Here is a 24,243-nt window from a genome sequence, read left to right as displayed (position 1 = left end):
CAGTTTGAATGAGGTCCTTTTAGAAATTCTACTAATGCACAGAACAATTGTGTATGTGATACAGTTAAAAAAAAAATATATATATATATATATATATATATATATATATATATATATATATATATATATATATATATATATATATATATATGTGTGTGTGTGTGTGTATATATATATATATATATATATATATATATATATATATATATATATATATATATATATATATATATATATATATATACACACACAAGTATATATTATTACCACTAGACAAGTTAAAAACTGGGTGTAAACTCTGACTGGTTTCGGCTTGAATTCTAAGCCATTATCGTAGGACTGATGCCAGTTGGGAGAAATTCACAGTATGAGTTATACGCCCGGGGGACTGCACAAACAAACATACGGATCGTGGGAAACCAAAAACCCACACCTGACCTGTGCTAAGGGATAGACCCTTACACTCCTTTGCTCCAGAGGTTAGGTATTTCACGTACATTTCAGTTTATTCTTTTCCATCCGTGTGAACTATATATCTTACTTAAACTTCATACATTTTGCATATTCATTTGGAAATTAAAGGCTCGGTTTTATAGATGCCTCGCATGATATTCATGTTCTTACAAAAGCTTTCTTTTGTAAAACTAGACTTGATTATGTCTGTTCCCAGTACATAATCAAAATAAACTGTCGTTTTGCTCCCCCATTGATTTTATAATCGCTTTCATTAACATGGACAGAAATTCTACTCAACACCTGTGCACATTATAAACATATTATTATTATTATTATTATTATTATTATTATTATTATTATTATTATTATTTTGCTGTTCTGTTCTCTTTTTTAAGTGTTTCTCAAGTTTGGCCGATGTAAAAGTTATAATGAAACTTGCATAGAATGTTATATACACGTCCTTTAATATTGTTGTGAGAGGTCCTTGTACATATGATTTTCATTTTTTTTAAATACTACTATGCATGCGCGGTTGGGGAAAGTGCAGTTAGCTTTAGCTATTACAGATAGCGGACCTCTACTTGTTGAAATTGATACAGGTCTTCAATGTCGAATAAATTTTTATCGAGGTAATTAACAATTACATTAATAATTATCATAAATTATCATAAATTCATGTAAATTCTGACCAAAAATTTATATTATAGGGAATTTATTGTAGCAGGTTAATCATACGTCTGGCAATGCTTGTAAGAAAACGTGGAGAGCTCAGGCGAAAATTACCATTATCCCATAAAGAACCTGAAGGAAAACCCGACGAAATTGGTAAAAACGAAAATTTCATTCAGTTTGTCTGGGTTTCATGTCTGTCACGGGGTTAGAGATTTGATTTTGAGTTATAAACTTCCAGGGGTCACAGGGGACTGTGTGCCAAATTTTGTCTGGGTCTGTCAAACGGTTCGGATTTCTATAGCACACAAACATACACAAATTCACTTATATATACATATGTACATACATACATTTATATATATATATATATATATATATATATTTATTTATATATGTATATATACTAGCTGACCAATGCAACACTGTCTGGGAAAACTCTGAATGACAACTGATTAACTCTCTCTCTCTCTCTCTCTCTCTCTCTCTCTCTCTCTCTCTCTCTCTCTCTCTCTGTCAAGAGATTTGTTTCATTTACATTGCCCAGCATTTTTGACAATTTATATTTCACCCCTTCTCACCCTGCTTCCTATCGGGGCTGAACTTGGACTTAAAGGGCACCGGGAGCGTCACTATTCATCTCAGCGACCCAGAAAACTATGGATTAGACACTAATATCTGTCGTCCTTGGTTGTTTTTACATGTCACCCCCTTCCCACACTCACCCCCTTTGGTGGCAATGATGTCCTACCCCTGCCCACCACTGTATCCTTTTCCAGATACTAAGTCATACGTATACCGAAATGAGGTATGATAAATTCATAGAGTTTATTTAGTTATTCAGTCCCTGTTTCAGGGAGGCCCTTCCCACCCCACCCCCTCTGGTGCCCTTTGGTGCTGGTGATGTCTTACCCCACAGAATTCTTTTCAAGATAGTAAGTCATAAGTATCAAGTTTGGTTGAAATTGCTGAATGCCTTTTAGAGTTATGCTGGTACACACACATACATCCATTCATATATATATATATATATATATATATATATATATATATATATATATATATATATATATATATATATATATATATATATATATATATGTATGTGTGTGTATATATATATATATATATATACCAGCATAACTCTAAAACGCATTGAGCAATTTCAACCAAACTTGGTATACTTCTGTATATATATACAGTATATATATATATATATATATATATATATATATATATATATATATATATACATATGTCAAACAATTACACACACACACATCATTTTAAAATATATATATATATATATATATATATATATATATATATATATATATTATATATATATATATATATATATATATATATGATCATCTAAACGTCCTTTTAAGCTCATGCATCTGCTAACATCTGTCGGTAAAAGAGTACATACAGTATGTACTAACTAAGCAAGTTTTGTGGTCAGAATCCATTTAGTCTAAATCTAATGGCCCAATGTCAAACAATTAGGAAATCCACTGAAATCTGTCATTTTAAAATAAATAAGTGCATTTCGTTGCGGTTGGAGATAAGCTTACGGTGATGCACTTAACACAAGATTAATGAAATGAAAAAAAATATGTATATATACTTAAATAAAAAAAAACAAATAAATGAAAAGTAAGTATATTTTGCAAGTGATGAAGATATATAAATCACAGAAAATAAAAGATACAGTTTAAGCTTACAGCGATGTACTCAATACAGGATTAATGAAGTGAATGAAAAATAAATAAATAAATAAATAAATAAATAAATAAATAAATAAATAAATAAATAAATAACTATATTTCGCTGTCGTTGGTGATACGGAATTCTCAGAAGACAACAGATGTAATGCAAGCTTACAACGATGCACTTAGTACAGGAATAACGAAATGATTGAAAATATGATACATGAATAAATAAATAAATAAATAAATAAATAAGTAAATATATTTTGCTAGCGTTGATGGTATGGAATTCTCAGAAGACACAAGATATAGTGCAAACTTATAGCAATGCACTTAATACAGGTTTAATGAAACGAATTAAAAATAAATACAATTTCAACATTTATACGTAAAAGCGTATCTGTGTTTCTCTCTCTAGCAAACTCCTACCATATACCCTCTCGGCATGCAAGGCATTTTACACTCACCTCTATCACCTTTCCCCATTGCAAAGGAGCAGTCATTCCTCTTGCCCTTTCAGTCGGATATTTCCCTCAACCATGCGTACCTCACGCTTTCGTTTCTGCCCAACAACATTTCACGTGTGCTCACAATACCTCCAGGAGTGTGTCCTTCAGAAAACCTCCCAAATTCTCAATCTACAGACATAGGTATGCATTCTTTTCAGATGATTATCTGTTTATATCTCTGGTCGCTAACTTTTCTTTTTCGATTTACTTCCATACGAAGAAAATCCTCCTATATTCTTAATCAACTTCATCCCCAAAACCCGATTACTTGCTTTTTTTTTCTCACGCAATTTTCTTGGCTACCGTCCACATTCTTTTGTATACCTGTGCGTGCTCTCTTTTACACAGCTAATTGCAATTTTAGCTTTTCCTTCTTTATCTCAAACTTCCTTATTCTAACAATTACTGCTCTTTTTTTCTTTCTTGCTCGGCCTCTTTTACACAAAAACACTACATGCTTGTTGCATGAGCCCGTGCTTGAATTCTGCACGTTCCTACCAAACTCTCCCACATCATGGTCTTTGACTCAACTAATGTGTACAAATACATGTCCCTACAAACATCTTTCATAGTCTCCTGTTTATAAAAACAGTCTTGAACTCTCTTTTTTGAAAGCCATGTATATCCAGCGACCAAACCTCTTTTAAAGTGCGTTTCCACCGAAGCACACGTCAATTTCACCACCTCCAGGGAAGCTCAGATTTGCCTATTTCCTCAAATTTTCTTCCTCATTTCATATATCCTTATCCAATGACACGATCCGCGTATTGAAAGTTGCCTTGAAAAAATATTCCACTGATGATTAGAAGCATCCAGACGATCTCTCCTCCTAGGCAAAGGATTTAACATTATAAATCCCACCCACCAACAAACCACGTCTCTCTCTCTCTCTCTCTCTCTCTCTCTCTCTCTCTCTCTCTCTTTGGCATTTTGAAAATAACCTGCACCATTACAGCCTCAAACAATTCATACACATATTTTCGTAACAGAAATCTTTCCTTCTATAAATGATCTTGCTTTGTTATCAGCCAAACATTTGTTGTTCTTTCTGATGGATTTTATTAGAAGAACTTTTCACATCATCTGTCCATCCAAAGTTTACTCCGTGTGTGGATGAACGCTGAAGTGTTTATGCAAAGCCTTCTTATTCTTTGGTTCATAAAATGAGCCATGACGGCACATGAAACAATTTGATATACAACGTTATTTAACATTTATGCCTCGTGAAGGGGTGAGACTACACCCCGCCCCCCCCCTCGTTCTGCATTCAAGAAGAATACTTCATCAATTCAGTAAGATTTTAAGCTTCTTATTCATCGCATATTTTATAAAACGGCATCATTTATCTATAATAATTAGGATAGTAATTATAACACTATCAATCACAGGTTGATACCGTACGGCTATACAGTATATAGGCCTATATGTATATGTATGTGTATGAGATATATATACACATATATATATATATATATATATATATATTATATATATATACTGTATATATATATATATATATATATATATATATATATATATATATATATATATATATATATATATATATATATATATATATATACTGTATGTATATATATATATATATATATATATATATATATATATATATATATATATATATATATATATATATGTTTTGTGTGTGTGTGTGTTTGTGTGTCTCGTGTTTCATTTCAATGAACATCTTCCTAAATACAATGTGCATTATTCTTTTTTTGAAGTGAACCCAAAATACAAAACTAAAATGATTACTTTAAACGGCCACCATGGCAACATATTGTGTGGCGCACGGTTCAATTAACAGCCCTAGATGCCACCGTGATGGCAAGTACGAATCAGGATTAATAGAGTACTCTATTAATCCCGGTACGAATTATGAATAATCCCTGAAGAAGGTTTCGTGAAGTTAACCAGATTCCAATCAGTCGGTTTCTCTACATTTCATCCATTGTGACCGAGACTCAGTGGCTCGAGTAAAGTTGTCCCTTCCTAATTGAGAGATTTGTCCCCTATTCATTTTCTCTCTGTCCAAGTGAGGGAGTCAACAGAAATCTCAATTAGAAAGAAACGGATATTCGTTTTAAGAAATTAGTCAAGAAAGCTTAATACTGCCGTATTATACATTGTCACAAAATTGAATATGCATTAAGTAAAAATGCTCTTACTTTAACACGATTTTTATATATTAAATCTATAACTCAAAATTACCATCTAAAGTTCTCCTTAATAAAATTTATCAGGCCTCCGTTGTATCCTTTAACCACCAACATATATTTAAAACAGATTTTTAAAAAACTGATACTGCCCCCCTATGAACTAAATAGTTCTTCCATTGGTGTAAGATGGTGCTGAAAGTTACGAAAGAATCGACCTCATAACCATTTGTTACACCAAGAACAGAAATTAAGTGAACTATGAAGTATAGACGTATCAGAAGAAAGTATATATATAAAAAAATAAAATGCCAGGATAGTGCTGAAGACTTCATACGCCATTGTATGCCATTCTACCATTAGATTTAATTTTTTTCAAGAGACTGCTAATTCCCGGAGCCATTAGAAAACTTATACACACACACATATATATATATGTGTGTGCGTTTGTTTGTATGTATGCATGTATGAAAATGTATGCAGATAGATAAAGATTCCCTCTTAAGGATCTACAGTACATGACAAAGGAGATACCCATAATGATTTATGCCTAATATTTCAAAACGGGCTTGCTGGTGCGTGCTACGTGTGTTGGAACCTGGCGCTGCTGTCTCCCCTACCTTCCCAATCCCCTACCTATCCCGCCCCCACCCAGGGAGGTCAAACAGGTCTCCCAATCCCCTACCTATCCCGCCCCCACCCGGGGAGGACAAACAGGTCTGCAGGGGGTGGGTGGCTGTGTCATGTCTCCGTACTGTCACCAGGGGGGGGGGTGCGAGGGGCGGGCAAACAAGGAATCTTTTAGAGTTTCCACAGACTTTCCCAGACCTTACTGATGTATTAGTTTTTACCCTCACTCTGATACAGCGCTTTCATTTTACAGATTCACTGCCATTTGTTCATATATACGAATAAACTTGCGTTCAAAGCGAGAAAAATAAATGGCACATAAAGTATCTGTGTGTCAGTAAGTCACTGGAAGTGATAGATGAATAGTTATACACCAATGTTTATATGTTTCCATGCATGGACTCGTAATTGCATATGAGAGCCTACAGCGCAGCTATATTTAATAGTCTTCATCGCCAATGACTTACAAATATGAATGATATCTTTTTCTTTCTCATATTCACAAACACACACACACACACACACACACACACACACACACACACACACACACATATATATATATATATATATATATATATATATATATATATATATATTATAGAATCTCCCGGTCACGTTTTACTAGATTTTGATAACCACAGTGCCCTTTTAACTTCTCCATTTCTTCACACTTTGGAAACGCTTGTAACTACTAACCCTAGATTTGTTTATTTCTTTCTTCCTCTGTACGTACAGTAGGTTTAGTAGTAACAAGAGGGTACAGTGGTTATTAGAATTATACCTATATCTATCTATCTATCTATCTATATACTGTATATATATATATATATATATATATATATATATATATATATATATATATATATATATATATATATATATATATATTATCATCGTCATCATAAGGTCGTTTCTATATTCAGGGGTGACCCCAGAAAATAATACTAAAAAGAGCTCACCGTTCCCTGAACAACAGCATTCCAACTGTTCAAACCTGGACGATTCTCCAGTGCATGAAACTGACAACACCTGGCAGTCCCAACTTTATGCATCACCTCCACTTATCTCCAATCCCAATTCTTTTTATTCCACACATTTACTGCGCAGAGTGGTTCGTTTTCACCTCTATAAAGGAGGTTTGGCTAAACTCTCCATTCTTACATTCCTAATTCAGACTTCACTTCATAACTGTCTATGGCATGCACTCAACCTGTTTATATGTTTATATATATATATATATATAAATTTATATATATATATATATATATATAAATTTATATATGTGTGTGAACATAATGCAATAATGCAATTGTACAATACCTGCCGTCAGAAACAGGGCGACTGGTACCGCTATCCAGTTGGAATAGCAATACCGAGCGATAACTGTCATGTTAGCTTGGAGAACGGGTCTACTGCGGACCTTAAGAGCCAATCATCGTTTGGTAGTGAATCCGCAGCCGAGGTGTTTTCGCCAAAGCTCTGTTTATCCTCCGAATTCGCCTCTTTCACTACTCTCAGTAAGTGCGCTTTTATTTTCCCTTATTTTTTTCTTCATGTTCGACCACCACCAAAAAGAGTATGATTGTATTTCTTTTCTTCACTTAATCCAAGAGTCATGGTGGCAAATTTTCAACATAACAAAACGTTAACTATTTTACACTTCGACATTTACCATTTTTCTCTTGATATCGGACACTTTCTCTGCGTCAGTTTCAGTTAATTTCAAATCCCTCACATCTCGACAGGTTCCTTTTAAGGTTCGTTTTCTTAAAATGTTTAGTTGATTTTCTTTCCTTTTTTCCCTGAGGTTAATTAAGTCTAATGACGCATAATTACTCCAGACGATCTTGCATAGATATTTTCTAACGATTAAAAGAGAAGTAAACTTGACCTGTCATAAGGCCTCATTTGATAAACACCGCCCTCAATAAAAAAACCTACCTCATTACCGTCTAGTCTGCCAGAAAAAAAAAAAAAAATTGCGCTAATGAGTTTCGTTTTGACTGGGAACTTATATCGTTTTTTCGCCTAAACTTATACCGGCGATTGATTTTAAATCGATTCGCGGATTGACAAAAAGCGCACACTTAACCGGATGGAATCAATTAAAGCGCCGAAGGTTCGATACAAAACCTTTTTCAGAACAGGCCAAGCGGCGAGCGGCTGGGATGCAGAGCGACGGGTGCGCGTCCTCTCACGCGAGCAGAAGCAACGCAACTGACCGACCAAGTGTGAGAACTGTACACCTGGCATGCAGGGCGCGCTAAACACGTTAGTCCCCCAAGTGCCTCCACGGTTGCGCACAACGTATTCCTAATGAAACTTTATTGCGCACAAAGTATATACATCAGGAGAAAGAAAGAGAGATGAAGAGAGAGGTGACGATTAAACAGAACTGATGTTTCTTCCGGGAGACTTCAGTTCCGTTGCTTTTAGGTCCAACCAAAATTCGTTTTCAAGGAAGAGCACATTTCTCAATAGAGGGCATTTATGCGAATAATTCTTCTTTAAATGGGTTCTGAGGAATTCTTGCTCTCTGATGGCCTCCGCTCACCTCATAGTCATTGCACTTCACTGTGTGTCCTTAGATAGTAACTAGTTGAAAAGCACAGTTATATTCATATCGTTTATATATATATATATAAATATATATATATATATATATAAATGTATATATGTATATCTGTATGTATGTATGTACGTATGCATGTACATGTCTGCGGTGTAAACTGTACGTTGATAAATTAGTCGAACTGAATAAAAAGCGCGTAGACTGTTCACTCATTACTGAAATTATGTGCATAGATCATACCATGCCCCATGCAATGATGGTGAACAAAGTTTTCATTTATTTCATCATCCATGAATTACATCCTTCATAAACATGAGCCCTTTATTCTCTTGTTATTCTAATAAATCGCATATTTTAGTATAACCCTCTTGAAATTTGGAAAAGCCTAGTTCAGGAGTTGCATATTGTAATAAAAAAATTCCGAGGTGAGACTTTTAGGACGATTCTAGTGATCCATCCGATCTCCACTAAGTGTCAAAACGAGGACATTTGACCAGCGCATTTGCAAGTTCATCTTGGGACCAATAATTAGAGTACTCATGAGGAGAGTAAATAAAGAGTTATATTGATCCTCATTCAATCGTTATTGCCTGATTATTGTCATAGCAGAGTAAGACACTATGTTGTTGTGGGCCAAAGTACTGTGATGAGACCGTAAGCACATTGTAATTCAAATATTATCCTAAATACATTTTCAGTTCCCATGAAACTGGAATAATCTTATTGCAAGAGAATCTTCCATTCATAAAATGTAGCTTCTGTACAGACAATGGAAATCACCCCATTTCCATCATGACCACCACTTCTTTATAAACTTAGTACGGGAACATATATTATAGCAATGCTGAAATAAACTGACGTCTCTTGATGGATTGATGGATGAATCGATAAATCACTGTCATATGTATGAAACTCTAAAGACATAGGTTCGAATCCTGGGCAGGATAGAGGTGTATATCATATATAAACTCTGTTGGTGAAAGTTATCCAGAGGCTCAAGGAATAAGATATATAGGGATATTTAAGACTTAATATTTTAGTGTGTGAAAAAGTCTCCTCTCGAAATAAGAAAAAAAACAATAATCACTGCCACATTCAAACTTGAACTGCTAAATCGTGGATCACCACCTCGTTCACAAATCACCACTACATATATGCATATATATATATATATATATATATATATATATATATATATATATATATATATATGCATGTGAGTATATCTGTATGCCTGTCTATGTCAGTATGTATATATGTAAGTATAGATTTTGCTGAAAGGAAGAGGATTATTATTTGCTAGTAAGGTCTAGTCAGTGGAAAGAGAACAAGGACGTCAGATATGTCAAGCAGTGTATCATGTATTGGAAAACATCACATTTATTAAGGAAATTGAATACCAACGTCTTCCTCCATACAAGGACTGCGTAAAAAATGCACAACAAGTGAACGAGCTGGTTAGTTTGGTCGAGATGGGAAGGAGTTTGAACGGTGCATGTTTTATTTTTCATGTGCTTCTCTTTCCTCTGTGAAATCATTCGAATTATGCAAACTTTTTACCTGTCTTTCTCTCGAGGTGACCAAACCGCCTCAAAGCATCCAGATCTATCTTTCACCTACAGTAACCTGTAGGTCACTTTTTTTGGTTTATTTTCTTTATTTAAACATTTGAGACTTCCTTATCAATACATAATACGACCAGCATTCACCCACACAGTGTACATGCATTTTTTTTCATTTAAAATACCAAAACCACTGCTAATCTCAGGATGAGTTAGCAGTTAATCCTACTTAGCTATCAGAAATGATTCTTCTTCTTCGTTTTAACGTGCTTTTTCCCATTTTCTATATGGGGTAAGCACGATGCCTTCTTTACGAAGGACTTTGATTTGGCGTTGGGGTAGGCCGTAGCCTCGATCAGCTGCCCTGCCTGACATCGCTTAGACCCCGGTAACGATGTGTACGTGTATCGTGCCAATCCCCAGCTCCCTTTCTCCCAAGCAGCGAGGAGAACTGGGCGGGTAGGTCGACAGTTCGAGACGTGTGAGGTGTCTGTTATGTTTTTAGAAGATGTTGGAGTGGCTTTGTTTATGTGTGTATTAGTCTGTAACACCCATTTGCTTTTCAGCAAACCTATCCGTTGATTACATACGTAATCCCGGGGTGTCTACACGGATAGCAAAGTGTCCGCCTTCACTGACCAGTCGGCTGCGGATTTGAACCCGCGCCACGGACCTCTACGAAGTCCTAGGCCGATGCTCTACCGACTGAGCCACCGAGGCTCTAGCTATCAGAAATGATGATATATGTAAAAAAAGAAAGTTCTGTAGACTATTACGTAGGATCCTCAAAATTCACTTATTTTTTTATATATTCTAGGACTGGATTGGATTGCTGGACTGGATTGCTAATAAAAAGAGTGAAAGTGGACAGGGGGTTAAGATGGTCAGCATAACTCCTGAATAGGAAAAACCTACAAAATTCGTTTTTGTACTGCGTCTAATACGAGATAGCCTTGTTTACTTAAGGTAACTTACTCAATTCTTCTGCATTTTAAAGTAATTTCATCCATAATATTTCGTTTGCTCAAAAAAATACTTTTGAGAAAATTATTACTTTACATCTGAGAGTTTGACAATCCTAAACACATTTTTTGCTATTATGATATATATATATATATATATATATATATATATATATATATATATATATATATATATATATATATATATATATATATATATATATATATATATATATATATATATAAAATTTATATATTTCAGGAGACCACATTCACTGGCCGGATTTAGAAAAGTATAAAGAAGATTTAGAGTATAAAGAAGAAGGCATTTCCATACAATTGATAGTTTTAATTTCGTTTCCAGTTCTTTTATTCATTCATTCATTTATTTATTTTATTTGCGACATGTTAGCGTCAGTTTTTTTCTTTTCATCCTCGAGACTTCTTTCTGTTTTTCAAACCCGATATTCGTTAGCATCCCCCCATTTCTAAAACAAGGGAAAAAAGCGCCCCTTGTTAAACAAACAAATAAATTTGTAAATGCTATACTGCGGCATTACTTGGACAAACAAACGCCTCATGAATATTGATCGTTAGCATAATATACAGTGCGTGTGATGTCGAACCCTGTATTTAGCTCGTGATGTACGGGAGCTGTTGCTCAAACGAACTGCCTGAAATAATTGCCACAAAAAGAGCCCGGGATTCATTTTCCACGATGGGGACGCGTGATGGTTTAATCAACACGAGTGAACCTCCGGTAAGAACTTGATAAAAAAAACACCGCAAGAAAGATTGCATAAAAAAACTGCGGTGCTCTGATCATCAGTCTTATCCATACGATGCCTGCAGAGAGGGAGTCAATATCTTTCCCAAAAAATGGACTTACTCTTCCAGGTGCCATGGGTGATTAACATTTCTAAAATCACCCGACACTGAATAAATGATGAGTTTCTGATAAATATTTTGATATATATTGGGTTCTCTCTGATTATTGCAGTTTTGTACCTAAATTTCATACTTCATATTTTGCCAAAAGCTAATTATTATCATGCAAGCTTGTTGGCGTGCTCTACGCACGCTGGAACCCGGCCCTGCTGTCTCCCCTACCCTCCCGATCCCCCAACTACCTTGCCACAACCTGGGGCGGACAAACAGGTTTGCAGACGGAGGGTGGATTTCTCCCCTACCATCCCGATCCCCTACCTACCTCCCACCGGGGCAGAAAAACTTTTGCAGGGGTGGGTGGCTGTGCCATGCTTTCCCTACTGCCACCAGGGAGGAGAAACAAGATCACACAAACACACACACACACACACACACACACACACACACATATATATATATATATATATATATATATATATATATATATATATATATATATATATATATATATATATATATATATATATATATATATATATATATATAATATATATATACATACATACAAAACATATGAGTATACATATATATACATATATATATATATATATATATATATATATATATATATATATATATAAATCAGTAAACTACAAACGTCCTTTAACATCCAATTCGGAAATAATATATTTTCATATATGTTTGAATTTTTAGTTGATAATAAGTTCGTCGTCTCGTGGGCTCGAACCACGGAAGACAAGAACTCAGGACTACAGTGACGCATATTTAACCACACGGCAACAAAACTTGTTGGCCGTGTGGTTAAATGCGCGTATCTATAGTTCTGAGTTCTTGTCTTCGGTGGTTCGAGCCCACGAGACGACGAACTTATTACCAACTAAAAAATTTCCTTCAGGTAACATATATGAAAATATATTATTTCGAGGTAGAGCAAATTAGATATTAAAGGACGTTTGTAGCTTAATGCTTATATAAATTTTATATATATATATATATATATATATATATATATATATATATATATATATATATATATATATATATATATATATATATATATATATATATATATATATATATATATATATAAATTTATCTATTAATTTGTTTATTTATTTTGGTTGGGTGAAATCATTCATTGCTAATTATCTTAATTTGATTTGCATAATGTATAATATATCTATTATGAAAAATGAACTTTTCGAGAAGAATTTCATAGAGTTTAGATTTTTCATTGTTTTTTGGGCAACTACAAAAAAAATAATAATACAAACTTCATAATTTTCCTGTTTCATGTAAAGCAATATAACCTGTATATGATTAAAAATAAAAAAAAAAATGAAAGGAGAGGGAAATGAAAGTGATGAGATGTAAGTCGGAGGAGATTTGGATGATTCGTCTGACACAAAAAAGAACGCAGTTGAAATTAAAGCAATGAGGGTTGAATTCCTCCATCACGGTAAACAAAGCTGAATCTTTGTGGGCATAAAGACTTCTCATTGAAGTATCATGAAACGCGGTGCAATATTGTGCAAAGGATCTCAACAAAGCACCCTTGCAAGAAATTTGTAACAAAGAAACAGCCATTAAATTTTGACGAAATATACGAAAAATTGTTATGAAAAGCCGCCCAACAACATTTATGATTTACAAAGAGTTCACAAATTCTATGCGGAGGAGCATGGAAGCTTAAATCCGCACTTGAATTATGGGCAATCAAGACCAAGCTTCCTCAAGGTTTCAATCTTCCCGTTCTTTACTAATTTCATGGTCCCTTTCTTCATGGTTTTATTTCCCTGCTCGAATTCTTGTTCCGGGTTTTATTTTGATTACAGTGGTTCCTTATCTTCTTTTTTTATCCAAATCTTCGCTACGACTCGCAATGTTTTTCTCAAGATTATTTTTCAAATCATTTCCAGTTTTTCATATTTCCAATTCTCAGTTTTCCATATTCTAATTTTTTTTTTTTTCTACATTCCTATATGATTTTTCAGTGCGTCATCAGCATTCACATTGCTTTTCGCAGACTTTTGTGGATGCTTTTTCATGTCACGCACATTTCGTTTTTATTGATGGTTATGAAATTACATACGCGAGTTCGGCAAGAACCTTTAGCAGGGTTCGACAGGTATGAAAAAGACGAAAGGCGAATCATCAAGATGCCATTGATGAGAAAATAATTGTTAAAAAGAAATAGTGAAAACTCGGTGAAGGCAAAAAGTGGAAGGGTGGGGATAAAGCGTAATAATTCAATCTGACTTCGGAAGGAAACGTGAGAAACTATGGAAAATAGAAGCATCAAAAGAAACAGATTTTAGTACTCTTTATAATCCAAGATATAGATTCAGTCGTTCGAAATTGCAACATTAGGAAAATATGCAAGTTCTCCAAATTATCTATGCGAGAAAATTATTCTGAACGTGAGCAGAAAAAATAAAGAATAAATAGGCCATCTTTCAACGAAAAGTTAAAAAAATTCATTAGCAAGATGAATAATTTATAGAGATCTCATTAGCACTTGGGTGTGAAAGCTCCAGTGAACCGGGTACCCGAAGTTAATCAGACCGTTGCCGTGAACTGGAAGGAGAGTTACTTGGGAAGATGTCAGATTTTTATTAATTTTAATGAACGCATGTCATTTTCACTTAGCAGTTTTCATTCATATATATATATCTCTTACCCCTCACACCTCATTTACAGTTTATCCAGACCATTTAAAATTCAACAAGAAATTTGCCAAGGAAACTAGTAATCGTTATCACAGGTAGATCTGAAAAGCACAATGCCAATATGACGAGAAGAAGCATAAAATATATCTCAGTCTTTGGCTGAAAATATAGATTTCAAAAGAAATATGTAAAATGTTTAACTTTTAAGGATTGTCATAGATATGCATGGTGAGAAAGATTTTCATATCTGTAAGCTCAAATGGGGTTAGTCACTCTTCCCCTTGACATGTGTCGAGTGTGTATGCTCAGTTTACAATGGCTTAGATTTTTTTTTTTGCACTGTCTCCTGAGAATATATATTGTGAATTTCTTGTTATGGTTCAGTCCTTCGTCAATTGCCTAGAAATAAAGTCAACCCTAGTCAGGACCTACAGACACTATGCTATTTCTTCATTGCTATTTTAAATGTCATGTGCCAATGTGATTGTTAGAATACACACACACATATATATACAGTATATGTAAAAATATATATATATATGTATATATATATATATATATATATATATATATATATATATATATATATATATATATATATATATATATATATACATATACTGTATTTATGTGTATTTATGTGTGTGTGTACACATACACAAACACACGTACACACGCACACATACATACACACACACACATATATATATATAGTAATCCTTGATTATTTGATTTCACATTATCTGAAGCTGACATTTATTTGACTACAGGTGTACGTAATACATATAAATAAAAATTTCTGACGTTGGCAGTGCTGCGTGATTTTATTAAAATTTCTGTAACATATATATGAAAATAGCGAGGTCGAATTGGATATTAAAGGACGTTTGTAGCTTAACATATCAATCGGTGATGATGACAAAATTTCCAAACAAATGCACTACATGGTTAGACTGGCAGGTTGATACCGATTCTAAATACTGAGTTCGACGGTAATTTATAAATAAAAATATCAAAGTCACACAGTCCTGAGTTCTTGTTGGTTGGTGCTGCGCAATGATTTTATCAACTAAAAATTCCCCTTCGGTAACAAATATGAAAATATATTATTTCCGAGAGAAAGAGGTCTGTCAATAAATATTAAGAAAACAGATGGTTATTAAGAGAAATCCCCCAAGAACAGTTAAGAATTAATGCTGAAACAGTTAAATGATTGTTTTAATTATTTAGGATGCAATCACGGTGATGGAAAATGCGAAAAAGAGATCAGGAAGAGAATATTCAAAATATTCATAAGATAATGGATTAGTCACCAACTCAAAAATATCAATGAATCTTAGGAGAAGACTGAAATGTTTTTAGTCTGTATTGTTGTATGGCTGTGAAACTTGGACCTTGAGGAAGGTTGATAGGAGATTCTAAATGCAGAAATGTGGTTTTGGAGAAGGATTCGACAGAAAGGTAATTTATAGGCATTGAACTTTTGGGTCGGTTTGTGGGTCACATAGTAACAAGAACTAGAACATCTTCTCACTGGTAAAATCAATGTTGAAGCTAGACAAAAATATATGGATGGGTGAGAATGACTGAGGAAGAATGTCTGCAGTCACTGCAGAGTCCTGAGTTCTTGTCCTTCGTTGGTTGGGGATATGGCACCTGGATGATGATGAATTATTATCAACTAAAAATTCCCCTTCGTTTGTAGCTTAACAAATATGAAGATATATTATTTCCGATATAGATATAATTGATATATATTAAAGGATATTATATATATTAATATATATATATATATATATATATATATATATATATATATATATATATATATATATATATATAATAATATATATATATATATATATATATATATATATATATATATATATATATATATATATATATATATATATATATATATATATATATATATATATATATATATATATATATATATATATATATATATATATATATATATATATATATATAAATATATATATATATATATAAATAAATATATATATATATATATATATATATATATATATATATATATATATATATATATATATATATATATATATATATATATATATATATATATATATATATATTTATATATATATAAATATATATATATATATATATATATATATATATATATATATATATATATATATATATATATATATATATATATATATATATATATATCTATATATATATATATATATATATATATATATATATATATATATATATATATATATATATATATATATATATATATATATATATATATATATATATATATATATATATATATATATATATATATATATATATATATACATATACAAAACCAGTGATATATCTCTCTCACTCTTTCTCTCTCTCATGCTAAATGAAATGCTACAGAAATAATCATATAGTTAAACAGTTATATAAATTCAATAAGTTGTGTTAACAGCGTGTTTGAGAATTTTCTATAAAATATTAATGCATGATTCATTGAAAAACGATATCATGGAAATTTGCTGAACAGGTTGGATATTTTTCTAGTTTATTTCCAAATTAGTTTCATTATGATACGATAGTCTCAAATCTTATAGGGCTATAAACTTCGAAAAATTTCAATTCATCCTCCAGTTATCTCTCATGTTACATACGTATTAGAAATCTGACCCTAGAATAAAAATTGCGGTTCGAGCAATGACGTCAGAATCTGGCATGCCGCTCAGATGTCGCCGGTTCGTGTTTCCCCAGGGCGATGAAAAATCAGTGGCTCTGTGTCACGATCAGTTGCTGTTGCAGTGTGGGGTCTGTGGTGGGAGGTAGAAACCAGGTCATTCTTTGGTGCTTGTTCCAGGTGAATGGGTTTCATCTACTGTGTGCTTGTTCCATATGAATGGGTTTCATAATACTGAAATAATAATAATAATAATAATAATAATAATAATAATAATAATAATAATAATAATAAATTATGTGAGTAATAAAGATCCACAATTATATAGTAAATATATTACTATATAATTGTGATTTTTTATTACTCAGATTGTTTTTCACGAAATTGTGAATCTATTAGTAATAATAATAATAATAATAATAATAATAATAATAATAATAATAATAATAATAATAATAATAATGAATAGAAAATTTTCAGAGATACTGAAATCAGGTACCATAAGAGTCAAACCTAAATGATAATATTGTTGACGAGATATTTGTACGTGCCAGGATAATAATAAAAATGATAATAGTAATAATAAAAATCGCGTGTAAAACAAAAGACTGTACATAATGGATCACAACAGACTGAACATGACTGGTACAAAATCACTAAATAAAGGGCAATGCAACGAATAACTTCTGACCTATCGCTTGTGCAAATCTCTAACAACAATCATGAGTGGAGCGGAGCTGTACAGCTACCTGGATGAAACAAATACCACATCCAAGGAACAGAAAGAGTGCTTCATGAGATGCAGAGGGGCCAAAGACCAACTCTTGGTGGATCAAATGGAGCTGAGGAACTGTTAGAAAATGAAAACAGTACTAAGTATGGCATTTACTGACTACAGAAAGACCTTCAGTGAGGCCAGGCACTCGTGACTGAATACTGGAAGATACATGGAGTTGCAGACAGCTTTGCAACTTTACTCTCCAACACAGTGCAACACTGGAAGTCCAGACAGTCAGAGGCAAACAGAGGATTCTAATATTACTGCTGTTCATAGTCTTAAAAAAAGCCTAAAGAGAATAAGGAATGTTTAATTTCCAAAGGAAAGAGAAGCTGGAAAACAATTATGTGTGGTCAATGCTAGAGGTCGGTTCAAAATGTAGATGGAGGGGCAGGTGGTAACTACTGACTGTGGGAGAATTCACGAAAGTAACTGGAAGGCGCGCTGATTGTAGCACAAGACAGAATACTACATGCACAGTGCCTGCAAAAGCAAACAGATGTCCAAATGCCAACACCACCTACGTGCCTCAGATTCGAACAGATTATGGAGATCATCAACCAAATCTTGGATGAATGCACCGCATTAGCTCAAAATGAATACAAGGGAAGACATGAGACCGCTGTGAAGGCCGTGTTCTGGCGGACCTGCAGAGTAAATAGCTTACAATGTACAGACCAGAAGTACAACGATATACCTAAAAGAATACTTAAAAAAAAAAAATCAAAGTATTCTGGGACCGACTACGAGATACAATCTTAATCCTGTAGGTAAAAAAATACAAAAAAGACCCAGAGAATATCTCTTATAGACGTAGCCATTCGTCTAAAAGTGGAATGATAGAAACATACTAAGGGAGAGTGTTGGAATACTGAGGCGGCGGGTTGCAACCTGGATCAAGACTTGGAAATACCCTCCTGTCATGGTTTGAAATAATAATAGTAATAATAATAATAATAATAATAATAATAATAATAATAATAATAATAATAATAATTTCAGGAGACAGAAAGACATTTGTGTACTTTTACACATATTTTATTATGAAAATACAGAATTCTTGAGCTTTCCAGTGTTGCTGCTTCTTTTTCAGAAGAAACGTAAGTGAATGTTATTATTCTTATTAAGTGATTATGATTCTTACACCGACTGATTGTATATGATATCTGTAGATCGTCTCATGAAGTGTCCATATTCGCTTACAAAGAGATTCCTAGTGTAAAATTTTTTTACACTAGGTACATTACCAGGTACGTTGCGTTACTGTACTACAGAAATGGTTTTCGTACTTGCTTCACTAACCCCACTCACTAGGCAGGGTTCTATTAATACATAGCTCGTATCAGTCGTACCTGAGGCGCAAAAGTATTGTGTTGATGACTGTTCCTGCATCAGCTCCGTAATATTGTATATACTACATTACTGCTTATGAACATTATTTTAAAATTACCGGGTGTCTCCGATTTACGCCAAAGAATGAATTGCTCATGCATTATTCCTGTCATGAGTCGTATAGCTATTCTATGTTAGGCGGAATGTTTATTATCCAAATTACTGCTGGCTTCTCCAACGCAAAATAGTCTGCAATTCTCACATTTTATGACATTTCCCCTGGCGTTTTGCTTTGCAACATTATAAACTTTCTTATTCGTACATATGCTCCTCGTAAAGGTACTTCTGAAACAGAAATCGAATGCAAAGTTCTCACCCTTTATTTTCTCTATTTTTATTTTAGTTACACATTCTCCTAGTTTTAAATTGCAAAGTTTATTTATCACATTAAGCTTTGCTAATCAATTAAATATGAATTCGTATGCATCCTCTCGGGGGTAAAAATCAGTTTTGGAGTCTTCTGTTGTCTTCTTATGACATAAACATCTTGGATCTGGAAGGTCTGGTCAACACTTTTTCCCAAACCTATATCTAACACCTCAGGTACGGCATCCACGTATCTTTATATCTGATTAAAGAAATCATTACTTTGTGGATTGGATAATACAAGGAAAAACTCACACAATATACCATATGAACTTGTTGGTGCGTGTTACACACGCTGGAACCCGGCGCTGCCGTCTCCTCTACCCTCCCAATCCCCTACCTAATTCACCCCAACCCAGGGTGGACAAACAAGTTTGCAGGAGAGGGTGGATGCTTCCCCCACCCTCCTGTTCCCCTACCTACCCCGCCCCCACCCGGGCGGACAAACTGGTTTGTAAGGGGTGGGTGGCTGTGTCATGTCTCCACTACTGTCACCCAGGGGAGGACAAACAAGATCCACTTGCATTTTATTATTATAGTTAGTGTTTGGCGAGGATACGGGAAAGCGCGAAGCCCACAACGGCACAGACTCTCTCTTTTATGAGTTTATATAACTATCCAGTTTAGGATGGGAATTCAAACACTTGCTACTCTACTTCTGGTCAGTATAAGTTAAGTATATCTTAGTTTAACCAGACCACTGAGCTGATTAACAGTTCTCCCAGGGCTGGCCCGAAGGATTAGATTTATTTTTACGTGGCTAAGAACCAATTGGTTACCTAGCAACGGGACCTACAGCTTATTGTGGAATCCGAACCACATTATAGCGAGAAATGAATTTCTATCACCAGAAACAAATTCCTCTTGTTCTTCATTGGCCGGTCGGAGATTCGAACTCGCGACCAACAGAGTGGTAGCTGAGAACGGAACCCGCTCACCCAGCGAGGAACTTCTGGTCAGTATAAAACGTGAAAATTTCTCCAAAAGAGTACACGTGGAATAAGAAACATCACAAACAATGCTAAGTGAGCTTGGAAAACCACCCTACTAATTTTGCATATAAAGAGGCTTTCATTATAGTACACTTGAAAAAACTAACTGAACAGGGACTTTTCCGTCTCTAGCATTTGCAAAAAGATGGCTGAGATTTGCATCCCCTTATTATTATTATTATTATTATTATTATTATTATTATTATTATTATTATTATTATTGAAAGAGAAACTCACAAGATTCTTGTGTATAACTTGTTTACTGGTAAATATTTACATATTACTTTGATCTCAGTACTTTAGGTTCTAACTGTGACCCTTTTTCAAGAGATGAGGCAGTCAGGCTGGTTCAAGGCCCAGAAGATTGCTGGGCCTTGAGCCAGCCTGACTACCTCATCTCTTGAAAAAGCGTCACAGTTAGGACCTGAAAGTACTCGAGATCAAAGTAATATGTAAATATTTACCAGTAAACAAGTTATACACAAGAATCTTGTGGGTTTCTCTTTCCATCTTCAGAAGAAAACTGAAAGAAGTTTTTGTTTGGTTCATTCTTATTATTATTATTATTATTATTATTATTATTATTATTATTATTATTATTATTGATTTTCCAAAGTATCCATCGTATTCTGTAACTGATATCTGTATTGATGTGAAATAAAACTATCCAATTTTGCAACCTGCTTTCCTCTTCAAGCAGACGAACATCGGCGTGTTACTGGCAGAATGCAGTGACACAGAAAAATCAATTATCAGAAAAATAGAGAAAACTCTATTCATACCGACTACCGCTGATGCAGCTATCTCCTTCAACACCACATGTTCAAAAGAGGGTCTACCACCAATTATTATTATTATTATTATTATTATTATTATTATTATTATTATTATTATTATTATTATTATTATTACTAAAGCAACCTAACCAAAACAAGACGCTGAGGTAAAAACACGTTCATGAAGTAGCTGAAACATGTTCAGAAATTCAGGATGAGACGGAGATTAAATCGACGGCTACTATAGGTATAAGCTGTAGGTCCCGTTGCTAGGTAACCAATTGGTTCTTAGCCACGCAAAAATAAACCTGAATCCTTCGGCCCAGCCCTAGGAGAGCTGTTAATCAGCTCAGTGGTCTGGTTAAACTAAGATATACTTAACTTTTATCTAGTCAACAAACTGTGACTTTACACAAGCATTTATTTTTTAAAACTGCCAGTCCACCTCGCTCTGGGAGGAGTCCAACACAACCTGTGCCAGTTGTGTCAAAAATGACTGCCGCAGGGGGTCAGTAAGAAGGCTGCTATGTTTATGTCCTTCCCTTTGCGAAATTAGGCAGCACCACATCTTTGATGAAAGAGTTCCAGGAACCGCTAAAATGAAATAAGTGCAGGAAGGAAGCTTATAAAGTCATCCCTCGTAACAAGAGGAAGCGAATGGCAGAATCAGATGGTAATGTGTCGATAATAATGATCATAACTGGTCATCTGCCTAATTGTCTATGGCTGCTGGTATAGTGGGTCTGCGGTAGGAGATTGAATCAGCATTCTTTGGAAGCTTGAATTTCAAGTCAATGGCCCCTGTGTGCTTGTTCCATGCGAATAGGTTTCATCCACTGAAATAATAATAATAATAATAATAATAATAATAATAATAATAATAATAATAATAATAATAATAATAATAATAATAATAATAATAATAATAATAATAATAATACGGAAAATATTGTTTTTCTCAAAGTCCTTGCTCCTTGTTTCAGTTAAATTTCTTAAAACTTGGCATGCGTCATCCAGGAAACTTCACTCTTTCATTGTTCCGCGATTTGTTTCAAGAATGGTTTTAGAGCTATATCTGTTTACCTTTTCGACTCCGTCTAATTATGTAAGTTGAACGAAAATTAATGAAATCGGAATTCACTCGTGTAATTAATAGGCAAGCAAGTCATTGCTAAATTTTAGTTTCATTTCATTAGTTTTTAAGACCAATTCCCTGATAATTAAATACAAAGAAATAATAAAATTTAGTATTTTACCATAAAAACTGTTGTGAAAATATATAATAAACTCCTCACAACTTCCATGGTCAATATCCAGTTTAAGACCGGATTCAAATCGGTTAATCACTATTTAATTGACATGCATTAATAATATGTGAAATTTTGGAAGTTCCAACTTTTGTTGTAACATCTGAAATAGGCCTCAAAAAATTAGTAAAAAAGGATGTCAAAACAGCTTTTTAGTCATTTCAACTCACAAAAAGTAAGCAGAGGAAAGGCAAAGATTTTCGTACTGTTACAGGCTTACATATCATTGGCCTGTAGGCGGTGCCTGATAACCAAACTATCAGCTAGCTTTCAACATGCAGTTACATTTCTAATGCCTATTTAAAGACATATAAAGGAAATGAAATGAAAACTTACCTTTAGTACATTTTAAAAAATTATCCTTGCTAAATTTTAATCAAACAGGAGAACTAGAGGGAAAACTGTCCCTAGCTCGGACATATTACACACACACACACACACACACACACACACACACACATATATATAGATATATATATATATATATATATATATATATATATATATATATATATATATATATATATATATATATATATATTCTAGGTGAGTGAAAACCGGGGCTTTGAACAAGTACTTTCGTAGTTTATTCTACATTTTCAAGTTTGCACTGAATACAAAAGAAGCTGACAGAGATTTATATACAAAAACAGAAGGCGGGGGCAGGGTTACAGTTTGTTAATCTGGGCAGCATGTTCTTTAAACAAAAAAGACAGGGAAAAAGGATCAAGGGATAATCCAGGGTGGAGATTAACATTCCTGGTGGAAGTAGCTTCAGTGAAGACAGTCTCTAGCAGATTTCTTTTCCACTGGTCGTTGACCTTGTAGATAACCGTTGACTTATCCCAGTTCATCCCATGGCTGTCTTGCCAATGATCCACAGTGCCGTTATTTGACTTAGTGCCAATGATCCATCAGTGCAAACGTCCTTTAATATCCAATTCACTCTACCTCGGAAGTATATTTTTGAAGGGGAATTTTAGTTGATAATAAGTCCAGGATATTGAACCAGCGACGGACGAGGAATCAGGACTACAGTGACACTAACCAGTCGGCCACTGTATTGATATATATATATATGAAAATATATTATATAGAGTAAATTATATATAT

At 33.7% G+C, this 24,243-nt stretch overlaps 1 protein-coding gene across 1 annotated transcript in view; it reads right to left on the bottom strand.

Moving 5' to 3' along the window:
* LOC136832385 (lachesin-like) overlaps window positions 1–8,015 on the bottom strand; it is a 114,246-nt gene extending 106,231 nt beyond the window's left edge. Inside the window, exon 1 of the mRNA XM_067093293.1 lies at window positions 7,474–8,015. The gene's annotated coding sequence lies outside the window, so the exon portion shown is untranslated. The remainder of the gene's footprint in view (window positions 1–7,473) is intronic.
* Between the last annotated feature and the right edge of the window lie 16,228 nt (window positions 8,016–24,243).

The sequence above is a fragment of the Macrobrachium rosenbergii genome, chromosome 49 (assembly GCF_040412425.1).
Source record: "Macrobrachium rosenbergii isolate ZJJX-2024 chromosome 49, ASM4041242v1, whole genome shotgun sequence".
Lineage (NCBI taxonomy): Eukaryota > Metazoa > Arthropoda > Malacostraca > Decapoda > Palaemonidae > Macrobrachium > Macrobrachium rosenbergii.
Note: the sequence above shows the minus strand (reverse complement) of the source record. Positions and strands in the feature narration are given on the sequence as shown.